Here is a 15,251-nt window from a genome sequence, read left to right as displayed (position 1 = left end):
TCAAAGTGTTGGGATTATAGGCATGAGCCACTGCACCTGGCCACTTTTGTGTACTTCTGACACCACCTGGAACTTTTCCTCTCACTCCACTTTGAAAAGATCCTGAAATCTAGATTTCAGCCAAATCAGAAATCCAGTGTCAAATTCAGAATCAACATAAACAACTTAATAACAAAGACAATACAGAAACATCCATAAAAAAAGACTCTCTTTGCAGATAGATGTAATTCTGTTATAAAAAGAGTTTTTTCCAACTACAGTTCATCTAAGGACATTATACTGCTAATCAGGAGAAGATAATTATATTTACTTTGAGAAGGTTTCAGATAGCCTTGTTGTTCTATTGCTGCTTAATTATTTTAATAGATTAAGACGCTGAGTAGGATATTAGCAGCATTGTAGAGACAGTGTATAAACTCTGTTGGCTGGGTGTAGCAGTAATAATTCTGATATGATGACTGTGTGTCTGTGTCATCTGTTTGCAACTTACGCCACTAATTTTTTTTTTGTTTTACTGACGTTTTTAAATTTACATATAGATTCTGATTTTGAAGTGCAAAGGATTGTTTTTCTCCATAAAAACTCTAAAAGTCCTATACATTGATTTGTCTCGTCTGTGTCTGTTTCACAGAGGACAGTGCTGCTGTGAGTTTGACGAAGTGGACATCACCTGCAGTTGGTCCAGAGCTGCCCGGTGAGTACTTTATAGCCTGTGTGGAGAGTCTTTGGTTGTAGGGTATCCCTTGATCAAATTGCTGTTTATTTATTTATTTATTTTTTGAGACAGAATTCTTGCTCTGTCACCCAGGCTGGAGTGCAGTGGTGCAATCTTGGCTCACTGCAACCTCTGCCTCCTGGGTTCTAGAACTTTCAGTCTGTAAGATGAATCCCTTCATTCTGGCTGATGCTGCTTCTGAAATGCCTCTCAAAACTGATTCACAGACATCTTCCTCGATGCGGCAGAGCATTAAGCAGGATCTCCTAGCACTTTCGAGGTTCAAGTTTATTAATTTCACTACTAACCTTGGGCACTTTGCCCTTTGCTAGATTTTCTACTTGCTCTCTGCGATAGTGTTGCCTGCATTTAGTAAGCATCACATGTTTTTGAAGTCATCATTGTCTATAATTCTTTCTGGGGAGAAATGTATGTGACTTGTTTTCAGTCCTGTGCAGATTTTGCTTAAGAAGATTCCCACTGATGTGAAAAATCACAACTGTGCACATTTTCAGCAAAAATCCTCCATTTTGGGGGAACTACCAGGGGATGATGTAAATAAATTCTTCCAGTGCTCCCCTAATGGTTCATTTTACAAACCTTTAAAGAAACGCGAAAAGGGGAACTGGAAATATCTTCATATGGCCGATTTGTTTCATTTATAAACTGTAACTTGCCAATACTTGTATTCCAGAGCCAGAATCCTAGTGAATATGAGACATTGTTCTTTTATAATCCCTTGATCAAGTTGTTGTTTCTTTATGTATTTACTTTTTTTCAGATGGAATTCTCACTCTGTCACCAAGGTTGGAGTGCAGTGGCATAATCTTGGCTCACTGCAACCTCTGCCTCCTGGGTTCAAGCAATTCTCCTGCCTCCACCTCCTGAGTAGCATTACAGGGGCATACCACCACGCCTGGCTATTTTTTGTATTTTTAGTAGAGATGGAATTTCACCATGTTGGTCCGGCTGGTCTCGAACTCCTGACCTCGTGATCTGCCCGCCTCGGCCTCCCAAAGTGCTGGGATAACAGGCATGAACTGCACCTTGCTCAAATTTCTATTTTTTAATTGCTGTTATAAGCAAAACATTTGGACTAGGTATCATTTCTTACCTTAAGGAACAAGAGGTCATTTTATAGCAATGGCATGAACCAGCAACTTTACTGTTCCTCTCAATAGGTCCCCCTGGAGGATCTGTTCCTCTGGGCTGTTGGCATTTAACGGCAGAGTTTTTTCCTCCAGTGTGTTGCATATCATGTGAGATACTTCATTATCTTTTGGCAGTGACTGTGGCTGATTTTCTTCCGGCCTTTCCATGAGGGGAAGGAAGAATCGCACAACCCGACACTTCTCTAAGTGATCAGTGTTTAATGATGACAAGAGATATCCAGAAAGTAGATTTATTATTGAATGTTCCTATCTATTTTTAGTCAAGTGCACTATCTTTTACTACTCCCCAAGGGTGACTCATAAACCATGTCTTAGCAGGCAAAGAAGAGTTGGGGAGTAGGAAGGACTGAATAATTCTCTAGGGACTTTAAATCAGTATGGACACATCATCTGCTTTTCACTCCTTCGTCACATTAATCTGGAGTATCCACTTTCTCTGTGTAAGACTTGTATTACCCTTAAATAGGTCATTTTTCATCAGCTATATTTATAAATGGTTCTTGTGTCGAATTATGTGCTTAGTGAATATAAACACTTGATTCAAGAGTCCAAAAAAAAAGAACCCCAACAGAGCTCAGAAGTTTTGTTAAATATTTTAAGTTCAAAGAAGAAATTCCTCTACATTAAGGAGTATAAATGCTATACATTTAATTTTACAAAGGCTTGGTTGGGTGCTGTGGCTCACGCCTGCAATCCCAGCATTTTGGGAGGTCAGGCAGGCGGATCACGAGGTCAGGAGATCGAGACCATCCTGGCTAACATGGTGAAACCCTGTCTCTACTAAAAATACAAAATATTAGCTGGGTGTTGTGGCAGGCGCCTGTAGCCCCAGCTACTTGGGAGGCTGAGGCAGGAGAATGGCATGAACCTGGGAGGCAGAGCTTGCAGTGAGCTGAGATCCCACCACTGCACTCCAGCCTGGGCAACAGAGCAAGACTCTGTCTCAAAAACAAAAAAAACAAAAAAAAATTTTTACAAAGGCTTTGGATGGCTCCAGATCCTGGGCTGAAGCACAATACATGGGCAGTGTACTCTCGTTCTCACCCAGTAGGACCTGATTAGACTTGGAGCCCCAGATGTCACCTAGTGGTTGACTGCTTATGTTAGTCCTGCCTTCCTTCCAGAGAATCCTTCCATATGTCCCTCCATCCTCTCCTAAAAACAAAACCATTTGGTCTCTACTCTAGCATCATTCACTTGCTACATATCTTGAATTGTGAGTTGTTTTTTAAAACACTGAACTAAAATCTGATTCTTCTATAGTATCTTCCCATACTCAAAATTGGAAACATCTAGACTCTGGAACCTGAGCATTTCTGGCTTTGTCTTGAAATGCCTCTTTACTTCCGCATACTTCCAACAGTGAGCAGCTCTGACTCTATGTTCATTCTAAATGTATTTTTTAAGCCCACTTATATGCAGAGTTGGCATTCAGAATATGTTCATATTCCTATAAAGGCAAAGGTATATTTTGGATCTTGCTTATATGTCATATTCAGTTTAGCTTTTTTTTTTTTTTTTAAGTGTTGGTCAATAAACTCCTACAGTAGAAAGTACTTAGAGAACAAAATGACTGTTTTTGGTTGAATTATCCTTATCCTTGTGTTAAGTGACCTTTGCATTGGGAGCTTTAGATTGGCTCTTGCTGAAGAGGAATGCCTTAGTTTAGTCCAATCAAAAACTGCCTTCAAGTTTCAGGAAAAGAAAGTAAACAACCCTTGATAACTTCTCTCCTATGGTATTTTAGTTTGGAAGATACTCTCTTCTTCTGAAAAACCTACCTAATGTTGGGGGTGCTTTCTTCCTTTTAAATTGTTTTTATTAAATATTCATTATAGACTGGATGTAGTGGCTCGTGCCACCCAGCATTTTGGGAGGCTAAGGGGTGCAGATCACCTGAAGTCAGGAGTTCAAGACCAGCCTGGCCAACATGATGAAACTCCATCTCTACTAAAAGGACAAAAAAATTTAGCTGGGCATGGTGGCATATGCCTGTAATCCCAGCTATTTGAGAGGCTGAGACAGGAGAATCGCCTGAACCCAGGAGGTGGAGATTTGCAGTGAGCCGAGACTGCGCCACTGTACCCCATCCTGGGTGACAGACAAGACTACATCTCAAAAAATATCTATATTAATTATATGCAGAATTTATAATGTTAGTGTTAGGCATGCAGCTCACCAAACTTAATGTTGTCTCTTTCATTTTGCCTCTACGTTAGAGCCTTACTCATCATCCTGTCTTCTCTTACACCTTGGAGACATAGATATGTTGTGCCAGCTATTAGCATATTTTTCTTGATCTAAGATCTATGGCCTAAGGTTGCTGCAGTGCTCTATAGGAATAAGGATACTTCTTATTACTCTGTAAATACTGCAGTTATTTCAAACTCGTGGGTGTTACAGAAGCTCTTACCCATGGTACAACAATAGCAAGCACAAAAACCTATTGTTTCTTTCGCATTTTCTTAGAGCACATTCATGCATGCCAAGAGTCGTGAGATGAGCTCTCCAGAGGCAGAATGAGAAGAGGATTTCTGCACAAGTGGTTTATCAAGGCAGGGCTCCCAGGAGACACCAGTGAGTGGAGGAAGGGAAAGGAAAGGGAAGAAGCCAAGCAGGGGGATGATTTAATCTGTGTGCCTGCCCCAGCCTGATCCTGGGCCAGAGTTGGGGGAGTGCAGTGGGCAGCTCTGGAACATAATTGCTCCCTAGAGTCTATTCCATTTCAAGGCAGTGGAGCTCGGTTTTTCCACTCCTGCATCAGTCACTGTCTGTGGGCAGGTAAGAGAGGGCTATAAACTTCCAAGCACCTCTGCTCTCTTCATCTGCAGGTGAAGCAGCTTCGGTGGTTGAAGAGGGTTTTTCTTAAGAAATCCTGGTACCATCCTTTAGCAGCAAAGCACACAAAAGTTGGGAAAGGGCACACAAGACCATTAAAGGAACCCAGTGTTATCTGAGCAGGACACTAGAGCGTCTGCTTTACCAATCCACGTTCCATCTTCCTCCCTTCCTTACTCCTGTGGGCAACATTTTAATCCTTAGCCTATTTCCTGGTGTAGGTTAAGCACTTTCAGAGGCTGCATAGAATTCTTTTTCCTCCTCTGAAAATGGAGTGAGCTACTGCTTCAAAGAGCTAAGTCCTAAAGTAATTGCAGTGTTGGGAGACACCTAGGTAATTTTCAGTGAGTAGAATTTCTACATATATTAGAGTTTTAGAAATAGAAAACCTGACATTTCAAAGCTTTCCTTAGAAAATCATGGATAATAATTTCAGTGCTCTGAAAGAAGAGGTGAGGATGTCATGTAATTGTATGATTGGAGATTAGTTTTACTAGAAACATTTCCAAGCACACATGTTAACTTTATTATTCTTCATTCTCATCTCTTTTAGCCATCCTTTATTTTATTTCCTAATAGTTCACCTTTGCCTTTGAAAGTATTTTCTTTTCATAAGCCTTTAAGGGAAATATATAGTGTTTCTTGGGCACCTTCTATTTTTTTATTTTATTTATTTGTTTTATGTTATGTTATGTTATGTTATGTTATGTTATGTTATGTTATGTTATGTTATGTTATGTTATCAGGGTCTGGTTCTGTTGCCTAGGCTGGAGTGCAGTGGCTTGATATAGCTCATTGCAGCCTGGAACTCCTGGGCTCAAGTGATCCTCCTGCCTCAGCCTCCTAAGAAGCTGGGACTACAAGTATGCACCACCATACTTGGCTAATTTGTAAAAATTTTTTTGTAGAGGTGGAGTCTGGCTATGTTGATGAGGCTGGTTTGGAATTCCTGGCCTCAGGTGATCCTTCCAACTTAGCCTTGCAAAGTGCTGGGATGACAGGCATGAGCTACTGTGCCCAGCCCTCTTGGGTGCCTTTGATTCAGTATAGTACAAAATTTCATGATTGTTCATCTGATGTCCTAGACCAGCCAGCACTGTCCAATAGAAATATTATGTGAACAACATAGAACATTTTGAATTTTCTTGTAGCTTCATTAAAACAGCAAAAAGAAAGAGGTTACAGCAACCTAAACTGGAGGCTGGAATGTCCAAAATCACAGGTGAAATTAATTTTAGTTACATATTTAACTTAGCATATCCAAATAATTATTTCAACATTTACTCAATATAAATATTATGGAGGTTTTACCTTTTATTGTCTACTGAATATTTTGTACTTAAAACAGAGCTCAAGACTAGCCATATTTCAGTGCTCAAAAGCAACATTTGACTTGTGGTACCATATTGGCCAGTGCAACTTTAGAATATTATAGAGAAACTCTGGTAAAAGGCTTTATTCTCTTTGAATACGACTCTTAGTCAATGCTCCCGAATCTCCCAGCTTTATTATTCTTCCTACTCAGTAAGGAAACGAGGCAGCACTGTGGTCCAGAGAGAGTGAGCTGAACTGTCCTTGAGGTGCTATTGCTACTTCCATTTTTGGATTTAGTGCCCTGTTGTACATGAATTAGGATCAAAACGTTTAGGTTTGGCAGCTAAGATGTCACTGATAACCTTCAAAGGTTACTTTTAGAAGATAGTGGGCCTTGAATGGAGGGTAGAAAGTAGGAAAATTTTAAAGAGGAAAGGGAGGGTATTTCAATGGGAAAAAAATCTCTATATGTATGTAGTGTGTTTTGGGGGAGGATTCTAGAAAAGTGCGGGTATAGTACTTTTATGCAGACTCATGGGGCTGGAGTGTTACATATACAACGAGAAAGGTATAGTTAGTGGCCAAACTGATACCAGGCTCAAAGAGTTGAATTTTGCAGTATATGAAATGAGATATCACCATGATATAGTGTATATGTTAGGACCTATTCTGATTATTTATTGTTGTGTAAGAAGTCACTTAAAGATATAGTGGCTGCAAACAACAGCAGTCACCTTTTTACCTCTCACTTTTTCTGTGGTCAGGAGTTATGGAAGGGCCCAGCTGTGCATTTCTGGCTTGGGTTCTCTCATGCAGTTGCAGTCAGGTGGCAGCTGATGCCAGAAGAGCAGGCAGCTGGTATGGCTCAGCATTTCTTCCTCTTCACCCAGTCTCATGTGGTCCTTTCTGTATGGTCTCTCTTCATGGGCAGCTTTATCCTCATAGCATGGCAGCTTCAGGGCAGGGGGACAGCCTGCGTGGGCTTCAGTGTGATTATTCTGTCCGACCAGGTGGAAGCGGCATTGCTTTATGACTTGGCCTTGGAAGTTACGCATGGTCACTTCCATCACGTTACAGTAGTCCTCTCTTATCTGTAGGGGTTACATTCCAAGACCCACAGTAGATGCTTGAAAGTGTGTTTAGTACCGAATTCTATATATGTTATGTTTTTTTCTATCTGATAATCAGGATAACTACTAGTGGCCAATGAGTGGGTAGCTAGAGTGTACAGCATGGATAAGCTAGACAAAAGGATGCTTCTGGATGTGAGAAATTGCATCGTGTTGGAATGGTACACAATTTAAAGCTTATGAATTATCTTGGGAATTTTCCATTTTGTATTTTTGGACTATGGTTGACCTTGAATACCTGAAACCATGGAAAGCAAAATGGCGCCTGCCCAGTTTCAAAGGGAGGAGACTTACAAGTTCAACTCTCAGAGACAGGAGTGTTAAAGTCACAATGTGTGAAGATAGTGATGCAGCTATTTTTGGGCAATTATCATCTGCCTCACCTCTCCATTGCCGCTCCTGTACGCGTCTTGCTCTCTTGAGCTGTGCTCTGTATGAACACAGCTTTCATTCCCAGGCACTCTTCTGTACAGTGGCTCTGTCTTCTCTCCTTACACAGTAAGCTGAACTCAGCAGCCCTTAACAAAATGTAAAGTCTTCTGCTTAGGCACTGAATGGCCAACCCTGGCCCTCCATTTGTTTTTCATTATCTTTCCTTCTTTATTGTTAGAGGCCTTCCAAAGCAGTGGGCAAACACCAACCCCAGCTGTTCTCCTCTCATTTTTTAATTTGTGGAGGAATTGAGAGAGAGGAGAAAGAGCAAAAACAAAAAGGAGAAAGAATTTTCTAACCCCTTACTGGTCTTACTGAAAAGACTTATCTTACTTCTTCCACCTAAGGATGTCATCTCCAGAAGACAGAATTCTTCAGTTTGGCCAACTGCCAGGTTATTCTCGCCATCTTTCCATTTCTAGGGTGATTCTTTCGCTCTGTCTCTTGCTCTCCCTGGCCAACTGGGTTTCTTCTCCCAAGGTGATTAGAAGGAAAGAGGAAAAGCATGGGGCCAACACCATGACCTTTGAGAGAGAACTTTCCTAACAGTTGCTAAGCTCAACATTCTGCCAAATACTGTTCCCCCCTGTTTTCTAGGAAAATCCCTCTCCTTTGCCAGAATCTCATCTTTACCTCAACGTGGGCTCTGAAACTAGGTGCATAGTGAGCATTGAGTTGCTTTCTTTTCCCTCCTTTCTTTTGTGAAGTCATAGCTTTCAAATGGAAAAGATTGAAATGCCAGCTGTGTAAGAGTTTAGATGAAGCATGCTGAGTTCTGCAACTTATTTCCTATGAAATGGATTCAAAAAAGCTGATGGATGAATAGTCTGATGAATGAAGGGCTAGATACTCAAAAAAGCTAGTAGCGTAAGGTGTTCATTGTAGAATCTAGCTGGTAAGTATATGGGTATACTACCCTTATATATCACATAGTATATACTTATGCTGCATAAATATACATAATATTAATTTTTTTCAACTTTTTAGAAGAAAATGTTAGAGAAGAGAAGCATTAACCATAAATTATAGTAATGGGATACATTTGAAAACAAAATGTTCATTTTCTACTTAACAAATGCTTAAGGCTTGTCCTGGTTTTCAGTTGAACTTTTTAAAAGGTTGTATTAGCATTGTTAAATGTTTTACCTTCAGTTTACCTTCAAGGTTTGAGGGAGCTGGAAAAGATCTAACAGTCCAGTCTAGAAAAATAGTCTAAAATTCTAGCTGTTGCCCTTAGATTTTGTAGTTTCTTTAAGCTCGCCACATATTGCTTGTGAGTATGCTATTGAAGTCATTATGATATTATGGTTGTTTTTCTGTGTTATTTCCTAAGGGCCTTTGTGGTGGTAATAGTAAGAACTTCTTATTCCAAAGGTAAGATTTCTTGTCTCCTCACCTGTTCCACACACTCCCATGTTAAATCGGGCATTCTGAATCTTTTCCAGAACTGAAATACGGGTTTTTCCCCCTACATTGGGAATGTTTGCTTTGTTTTGTCTGCTTCTATAAGAGAGAGAGGGGAAAGTATAAATCCAATTCAGTTCCCTGGATTATTTTTTGATATATCAATAAAATGTTTAAAGTCATTGGAAACTCTTGCACTTGAAAAGTTCTTAACTATTATACTTTTCTGAAATGAAAAGAAGAGCAGGTAGCTTGTCTTTGCTGTCCTCAGGTGGGAAAGGGCAGCTTGCTGAGGACTGAAGACTAAAATAAACCCTCCCAGGAGAGGAACCAGCCGGTGACCTTGGGCTGCAACCACCTTGCAGATCAGCTGCTTCATTCCTTTCCATATTTTGTGGCCTGTGGGGGGAATCAAGTGTCACAAAAGCAGGAAGAGAGCAGTTTGAGGAAGACAGCAGAGGCGCTGCTGGTAAAAGTGCTGACATGATCTCCTGACCCTTTCCGTATGGCTGGAGGACTGGTGGTTTTACAGCGACCATTCAGGTAGCTGGGAGGAAGCAATCCTCCTGTGAAAAATAAGCTGTAAGAAACTGTTGCAACAGTTGTGTTTTTTGTTTTTTGTTTTTTATACTCCCCACGTAATAATAAAGTGGTCTAGAATTTGGATAGATATTGTTAGATTTTTGCTTTGGAGATATGTTAAAGAGCCCATACTGAGCTAATAGAAAAGTAGAAGTTAACCCACTCCTCTGAGCAAGTAGAAGTTTATTGAAAAACTGAATGATGGCTCTTGGTGGTTTTTAAATTTGTCACCTGGCTGGATACATCACAGTGTGGTGGGAAGAATGTGAGCTCTGAAACCTGGGACCTGGGTTGTCCCACCTGTAGAATGAGCACAGTATCACCTTTTTCATTGGTTTTGGAAGTATTGACAGGGGATGGTGAATATATAGGACTTTTCTTATTGCAGATACTCAGAATCTTCATCCCCATTTTCCTTCCTTTCCTATAGATGCTGATATTATAAAACAAGACTGTTTCATGAGGCTCAGACCTAATTTCTAGTGAACTCACTTATTTCTCCTCCTTTGTGGGCTTTTGCTCTTTCTTCTGTACAAGTAGAAGGGAATTAAGAGTCTGCAAGGCACTGGTGTTGAGAAGCTCGCGGTATCACATTATTCTCCCTTTGGGACCCTTTTCCTACCTAATGGTGCTCTGACTTTACACAGTGACATTTCTGTGGATTCTAATCATTTTACCTTCCCATTAGCAACAGCAAGTGTTCTGATTTCTTCCCATCCTCACCAACATTTATTTTTGTTTTTCTTTTTGTTTGTTTGTTTTTTTTAATTAGAGCTTTCTTAGTGGGTAAGAAATGGTACCTCCTTGTAGTTTTGCTTTATGTTCCCTAATGACTGATGCTATTGTTCACCTTTTCACTTGCTTGTTGATCATTTATATCTCTTCTCTGCCCTTTGCCCATTTTTTAAGTGGGTTGTTTGCTTTTTTGTTGTTGTTGAGTTAGTTGTAAGAGTTTTTTATACGTACTGGGCACTTGATCCTTTTCAGATATATGACTTGAAGATTTTTTCTCCCATTCTATAGGCTGTCTTTTCATTTTCTTGATAACATCTTTTGATACACAAAAGTTTTCAATTTTGACAAAGTCAGATTTATCTATTTTTTCTTTTTTCTCTCACTTTTCTTGTCATGTGTAAGATCCATTCATATTTTGTTGTTATATTTAAGAATCCAAGTTTATGAAGAGTTACCCTAAGATTTACACCCTATGTTTTCTTCTATCAGTTTTATGATTTTTAGCTTTTATATTTAAGTCATAGCACCATCCTGAATATGATGTGAGGTAGGGGTCTAATTTCATTCATTTGCATATAGATATCCAGTTGTCCCAGCACCATTTATTGAAGAAAGTATTCTTTCCAAGATTGAATCATCTTGGCACCCTTGTCAGGAGTCTATTGGCTCTAGATTTGTGGGTTTATTTCTTGATTCTCAATTCCATTGCATTGTTCTATATGCCTGTACTTATGTCAGTGACACACTTGTGTTTATTACTGTGTCTTTTGTAGTAAGTTTTGAATTCAGGACATGTGAGTCCTCCAGCTTTGTTCTTTTCCATTATTATTTTGGCTACTTGGGGCTCCTCTTGAAGGAAGAGTTTTATTTTATAAATAGAAATGTAATACTTTTCTTATTGTTTTGTCCTGTAGTGATTTTTCAACTATGGTATTATAGCTCAGGAGAAAGCAGCAACTCCAGTGAATAATCATGTGATTGCATATGGGGTTATTATAGGCATGCTACAATCCAAGGGCTTCTCTTACTTAAACTTTTACATTCTAGAAGGCCTGGAAATCTTGAGAGAACTGCATCAGTGGTTTTCAAAGCAAAGCCAATGCACAGACTGCTAAGTTAAAGCTGCTTGTTAGAATTCCAAGGGGCCATATTCCAGCAGCCTTTTGGAAAAGAGCAAATGTATGAGCTTCTCATTTACAGTGATAACTAGACATTGTCCTGATTTATGCATATGTTTGCCTGTACTAGTTATTGTCTTCAATTATGGAAGCAATTTTGAAAACAACTTTCTCTTATGTAAAAGAAAGCTGTGATACAGCATCAAAATCAGGAAAAAATCAGAATTGTGTTGAGAGAGAGTAAGGAAGAAGGCAGGTGATTTTGCTGGGATGAGTCACATTTGTTTACAATATATTTGACCTCTAGACCATTCCTTTTTGAGTAGAAGAGGCGATGTAGGGTTTTCCTTTTGGAAAGAACTTTTAGCTGTGAATCCTCAGCAACTGCTCTTTAAGCACTTCCAGATGGTCTTTAGAGTCCTCATCTAATGGAAGCTGAGAGATTGTTCTTGGGGGTTAGGAGGTGGGGATAGAAAACTGCTTTAACTACTGGATACCTTGACAATGGAAACTATAAGAAGGAGACACATGTGTTTTTCAGCTGACCCTCATCAAAATACAATTAGAAGTAGGTACATATGTGTGTTTACGTGTATATGTGTGTTTATGTGCACATGCATTAGACACTCGTGAGCCCAGAGCACTGAGTGAAAGACTTCAGTAACTATAATGGGAGAACTTCTTGGATTAGACAAACTAAAGGAGGTAGGAAGAAATGGGCTAGGGCAGAAGGCCCAGGGCCATCTTCGTGGGTAGAGGAGGTTGACTTCCAGGCCCATGTGTAGCCTCCTGAAGCTGAGATGGAGAGAATGCTGAGAAGCAGATTCCTAAGAGGCAGCTGATATCAACAGGCCTGACTCAGGGGCCAGCCAGAACTCACCACTAAGGTCCTTGGTCTTCACAGTTTGGCAGGAGCTTTTGGCATCGCTGTAAGGATAACATTCTCATCTGGTGCAAACAACAAAATAAAACAAACCCCATGGTCTTAGAGAGTGCCTAAGACATAGTGAGAGTTTAATAAATGATAGCTATTATTTTTGTTTAATATACAAATAGAGTGGTTCTTAAAGGTCATCCCGTAAAGCAGCCTTTTATAAGGATCTCCAGAGGAAGTGTGGACTACAGTCTCCTGTCTGATTCATCCACTGTGAGAGTTTGTTGCCCTACGGGAGTGGAAGGACTAGCAACAGTAAAATCGCATTAAATGGGTACAGAATGAAGCTCCTTTCACTGGATGTGTGCTTTCGGATCTATTGTAAGTGTGAATAGTTGTCATTTTTTAGCCACTAAAATTGATTCAGAAATTCTGAAAACAAAGGAAGGATTTTAGGATGCAGTGCAGCCAGCAAAAGGCCACACGTCCCCTGCTTGTGCTCAGTGCCTTTCATGGAGGTTATCATGCAGTGTGGAAGGTCAGTAACCAAAGTGCATGCTGCAGGGAGAAATACCAAACTGTCAACAGGGATTCCCTCTCAAAGTGGCATTGGAGGTGGAAGTTTTACTTCTTTGTTTTATGTTTTCTCAAGATGTGGTGAACTTTTTTTTTTTTATTTGGTACCTTTTAATACATCTAAAAATAGTTTTTACAACAAATCTGAATTATTTGTGTTTAAAACTTTTTTTCTTCAAATTTGATTTTAATTTCAGGGGTCCATGTGCAGGGTATGCAGGTTTGTTACATAGGTAAATATGTTTCATGATGGTTCGCTGCACAGGTCATCCCATCACCTAGGTATTAAAGCCCAGCATCTATTAGCTATTCATCCTGATGCTCTCCCTCCCCTTACTCACTACCCCCTAACATTTTTTTTTTAAGGTTAAAAAGGAATTATCACAGTGATTATCAGGGAAAAAAGCTGGGAAATATATTACACTTTTTTTTTTCCCCACAGGTAGTGAAAATCAGCTAGGGCTGATAACAAAATACCATAGATTGGATGGCCTAAACCCACAGTTCTGGATGCCAGAAGTCCAAGATCAGGGTGTTGTCAGGTGCAGTTTCTTCTGTGGCCTTTCTCCTTGGCTTGCAGATGGCTGCTTTCTCTCTTTGTCCCCACGTGGTGTTTGCAGTGTGCACTCACATTCCTGGTGCCTCTTTTTCTGTCCAAATTTCCTCTTCTTATAAAAACACCAATCACACTGGATTTGGCCCACCCAAACAACCTTATTCTAACTTAATAACCTCTTTAAAGATGCAGCCAAATACAAATACAATCATGTTCTGAGGTACTTGGGGGCTAAGACTTCAACATATGAAATTTGAGGGCAGTCGGGGCTACCATTTTGTCCATAATAAGCAGTATAGGGGTAAAGGAGAACATAGATAAAGCAGGAACTAAGAAGCAGAAAAGTGGGTCAAAGTTCAGGGCCATGAAGTTAAGAAAAAGTTTTAAGAGGGGAATCTGTAGACTGATAATGGGAAAGAAAGGATTTCCCTGACTGACCAGTGTCTCAGTTAGCTTTCACGAAATAACAAACTACCCTCAAAATTTAGTGGCTTAAAACAGTAGACCCTCATTTAGCTCACAATTCAGTGGGTCAGCAATTTAGGCTGGCCTTGATTGGGAAGTTCTTTTGGTCTCCACTGGGCTCTCTTAAGGGTCTCTGGCCAACTGCCGAGTATGCTGAGGGCTGGGTGGTGTAGGGTGGTCTTAGCTGGCATGGCTCATTTCTTCTCCGTGTGTCTCTTGCCTTCCTGCAGAGTAGTTTGGGCTTATTCACATGACAGCAGCAAAGTACCCAGAGTACGAGAGGAAAACCATGCCATAATTTCTGCCACAATTCTATTGGCCAAGGCAAGTTACAGGCCAGCCCAGAGATTCAAGAGGTGAAGAAATAGACCTTTTTAGGTGATGACTTTAGGAGACAAGGATTGTTTGACTGCCAAGTCCTGTGGCCTGTTATATTTTATATTAATAACAGACTTTGCTTATATCATGTATCAGAAAATAATAATCTGGAAAGGAATTACAAGTGTATTTATTTATGGGTGGTAGTTCTTTATTCCCAAATTTGGAGACATAGTTTAATCAGAACATTTCTTACAATGCTGGTTGTCTTTTATTTTCCTGTGTTGCTTTGTCATCCAGAACACTGGGAGAGATCCTAGGAGAACTCTGGGTGATAGTTTCCATTTTCAGAAGTTTGGGTGATAGTTCCCTTTTCTTCCCATATCCTACTTTGAATGAAGCCTCCATGGATGAGGTGGCCCAGGGGAAACCTCCAGCTATTATCTTGTGGGGTCAGGTCTTATGAGGCTCTTACAGGAGAACTGGGTCTTTGGGGTCTTGTGTAGGGAGGTAACTTAAGAAAATTCAGCCATAAGACCTTATACAGGAGATTATGCTGCATATAAACTCTCTTGGAGAGAGCTGCCACCTTCTTGCCATATTCGCTAGTCTTTGGTATCCACATGGGGCTCTGTTAAGGGAGTCCCCTCCATCTAATTAGTTCAGGTGTTATATAAAAAATGATGTATATAGCAGTGCTCCTTAGCCTCATTGTGGGATAGTGCACTGAATTTCTGTGGAGATGGGGAAGAACATATTAGCATTTTATAGAGCAGAGAGAGGAAACTTGTGTGTAGAGTCTGAAATTTCAGTATTAAAGTTTTATATTTGGAAAGCAATCATAAAAATTTTAGTACATTTACATAAAAAACATCTTGGCAGATTCTTATATAGTTAAACATATACTTACCATATGACTCCAGCAATTTTACTTCTAGGTTTTGTTTCCCAAGAGAATGAAAACTTACATCCACACAAAGACTTGTAAATGTATGTTCATGGCAGCTTTAGTCATAATAGCA

General features: G+C 39.9%; 1 protein-coding gene across 1 annotated transcript in view; it reads left to right on the top strand.

Moving 5' to 3' along the window:
- The first annotated feature begins 631 nt into the window (after positions 1-631).
- The window catches only part of PLCB4 (phospholipase C beta 4), a 266,056-nt gene continuing 251,436 nt past the window's right edge, over positions 632-15,251 (top strand). The window contains exon 1 of the mRNA XM_031934696.1: positions 632-694. The gene's annotated coding sequence lies outside the window, so the exon portion shown is untranslated. The remainder of the gene's footprint in view (positions 695-15,251) is intronic.

This window comes from Piliocolobus tephrosceles, chromosome 20 (assembly GCF_002776525.5).
Source record: "Piliocolobus tephrosceles isolate RC106 chromosome 20, ASM277652v3, whole genome shotgun sequence".
NCBI classification, from domain to species: domain Eukaryota; kingdom Metazoa; phylum Chordata; class Mammalia; order Primates; family Cercopithecidae; genus Piliocolobus; species Piliocolobus tephrosceles.
The sequence above is the reverse complement of the archived record's forward strand: the minus strand, read 5'-3'. Positions and strand labels throughout refer to the sequence as shown.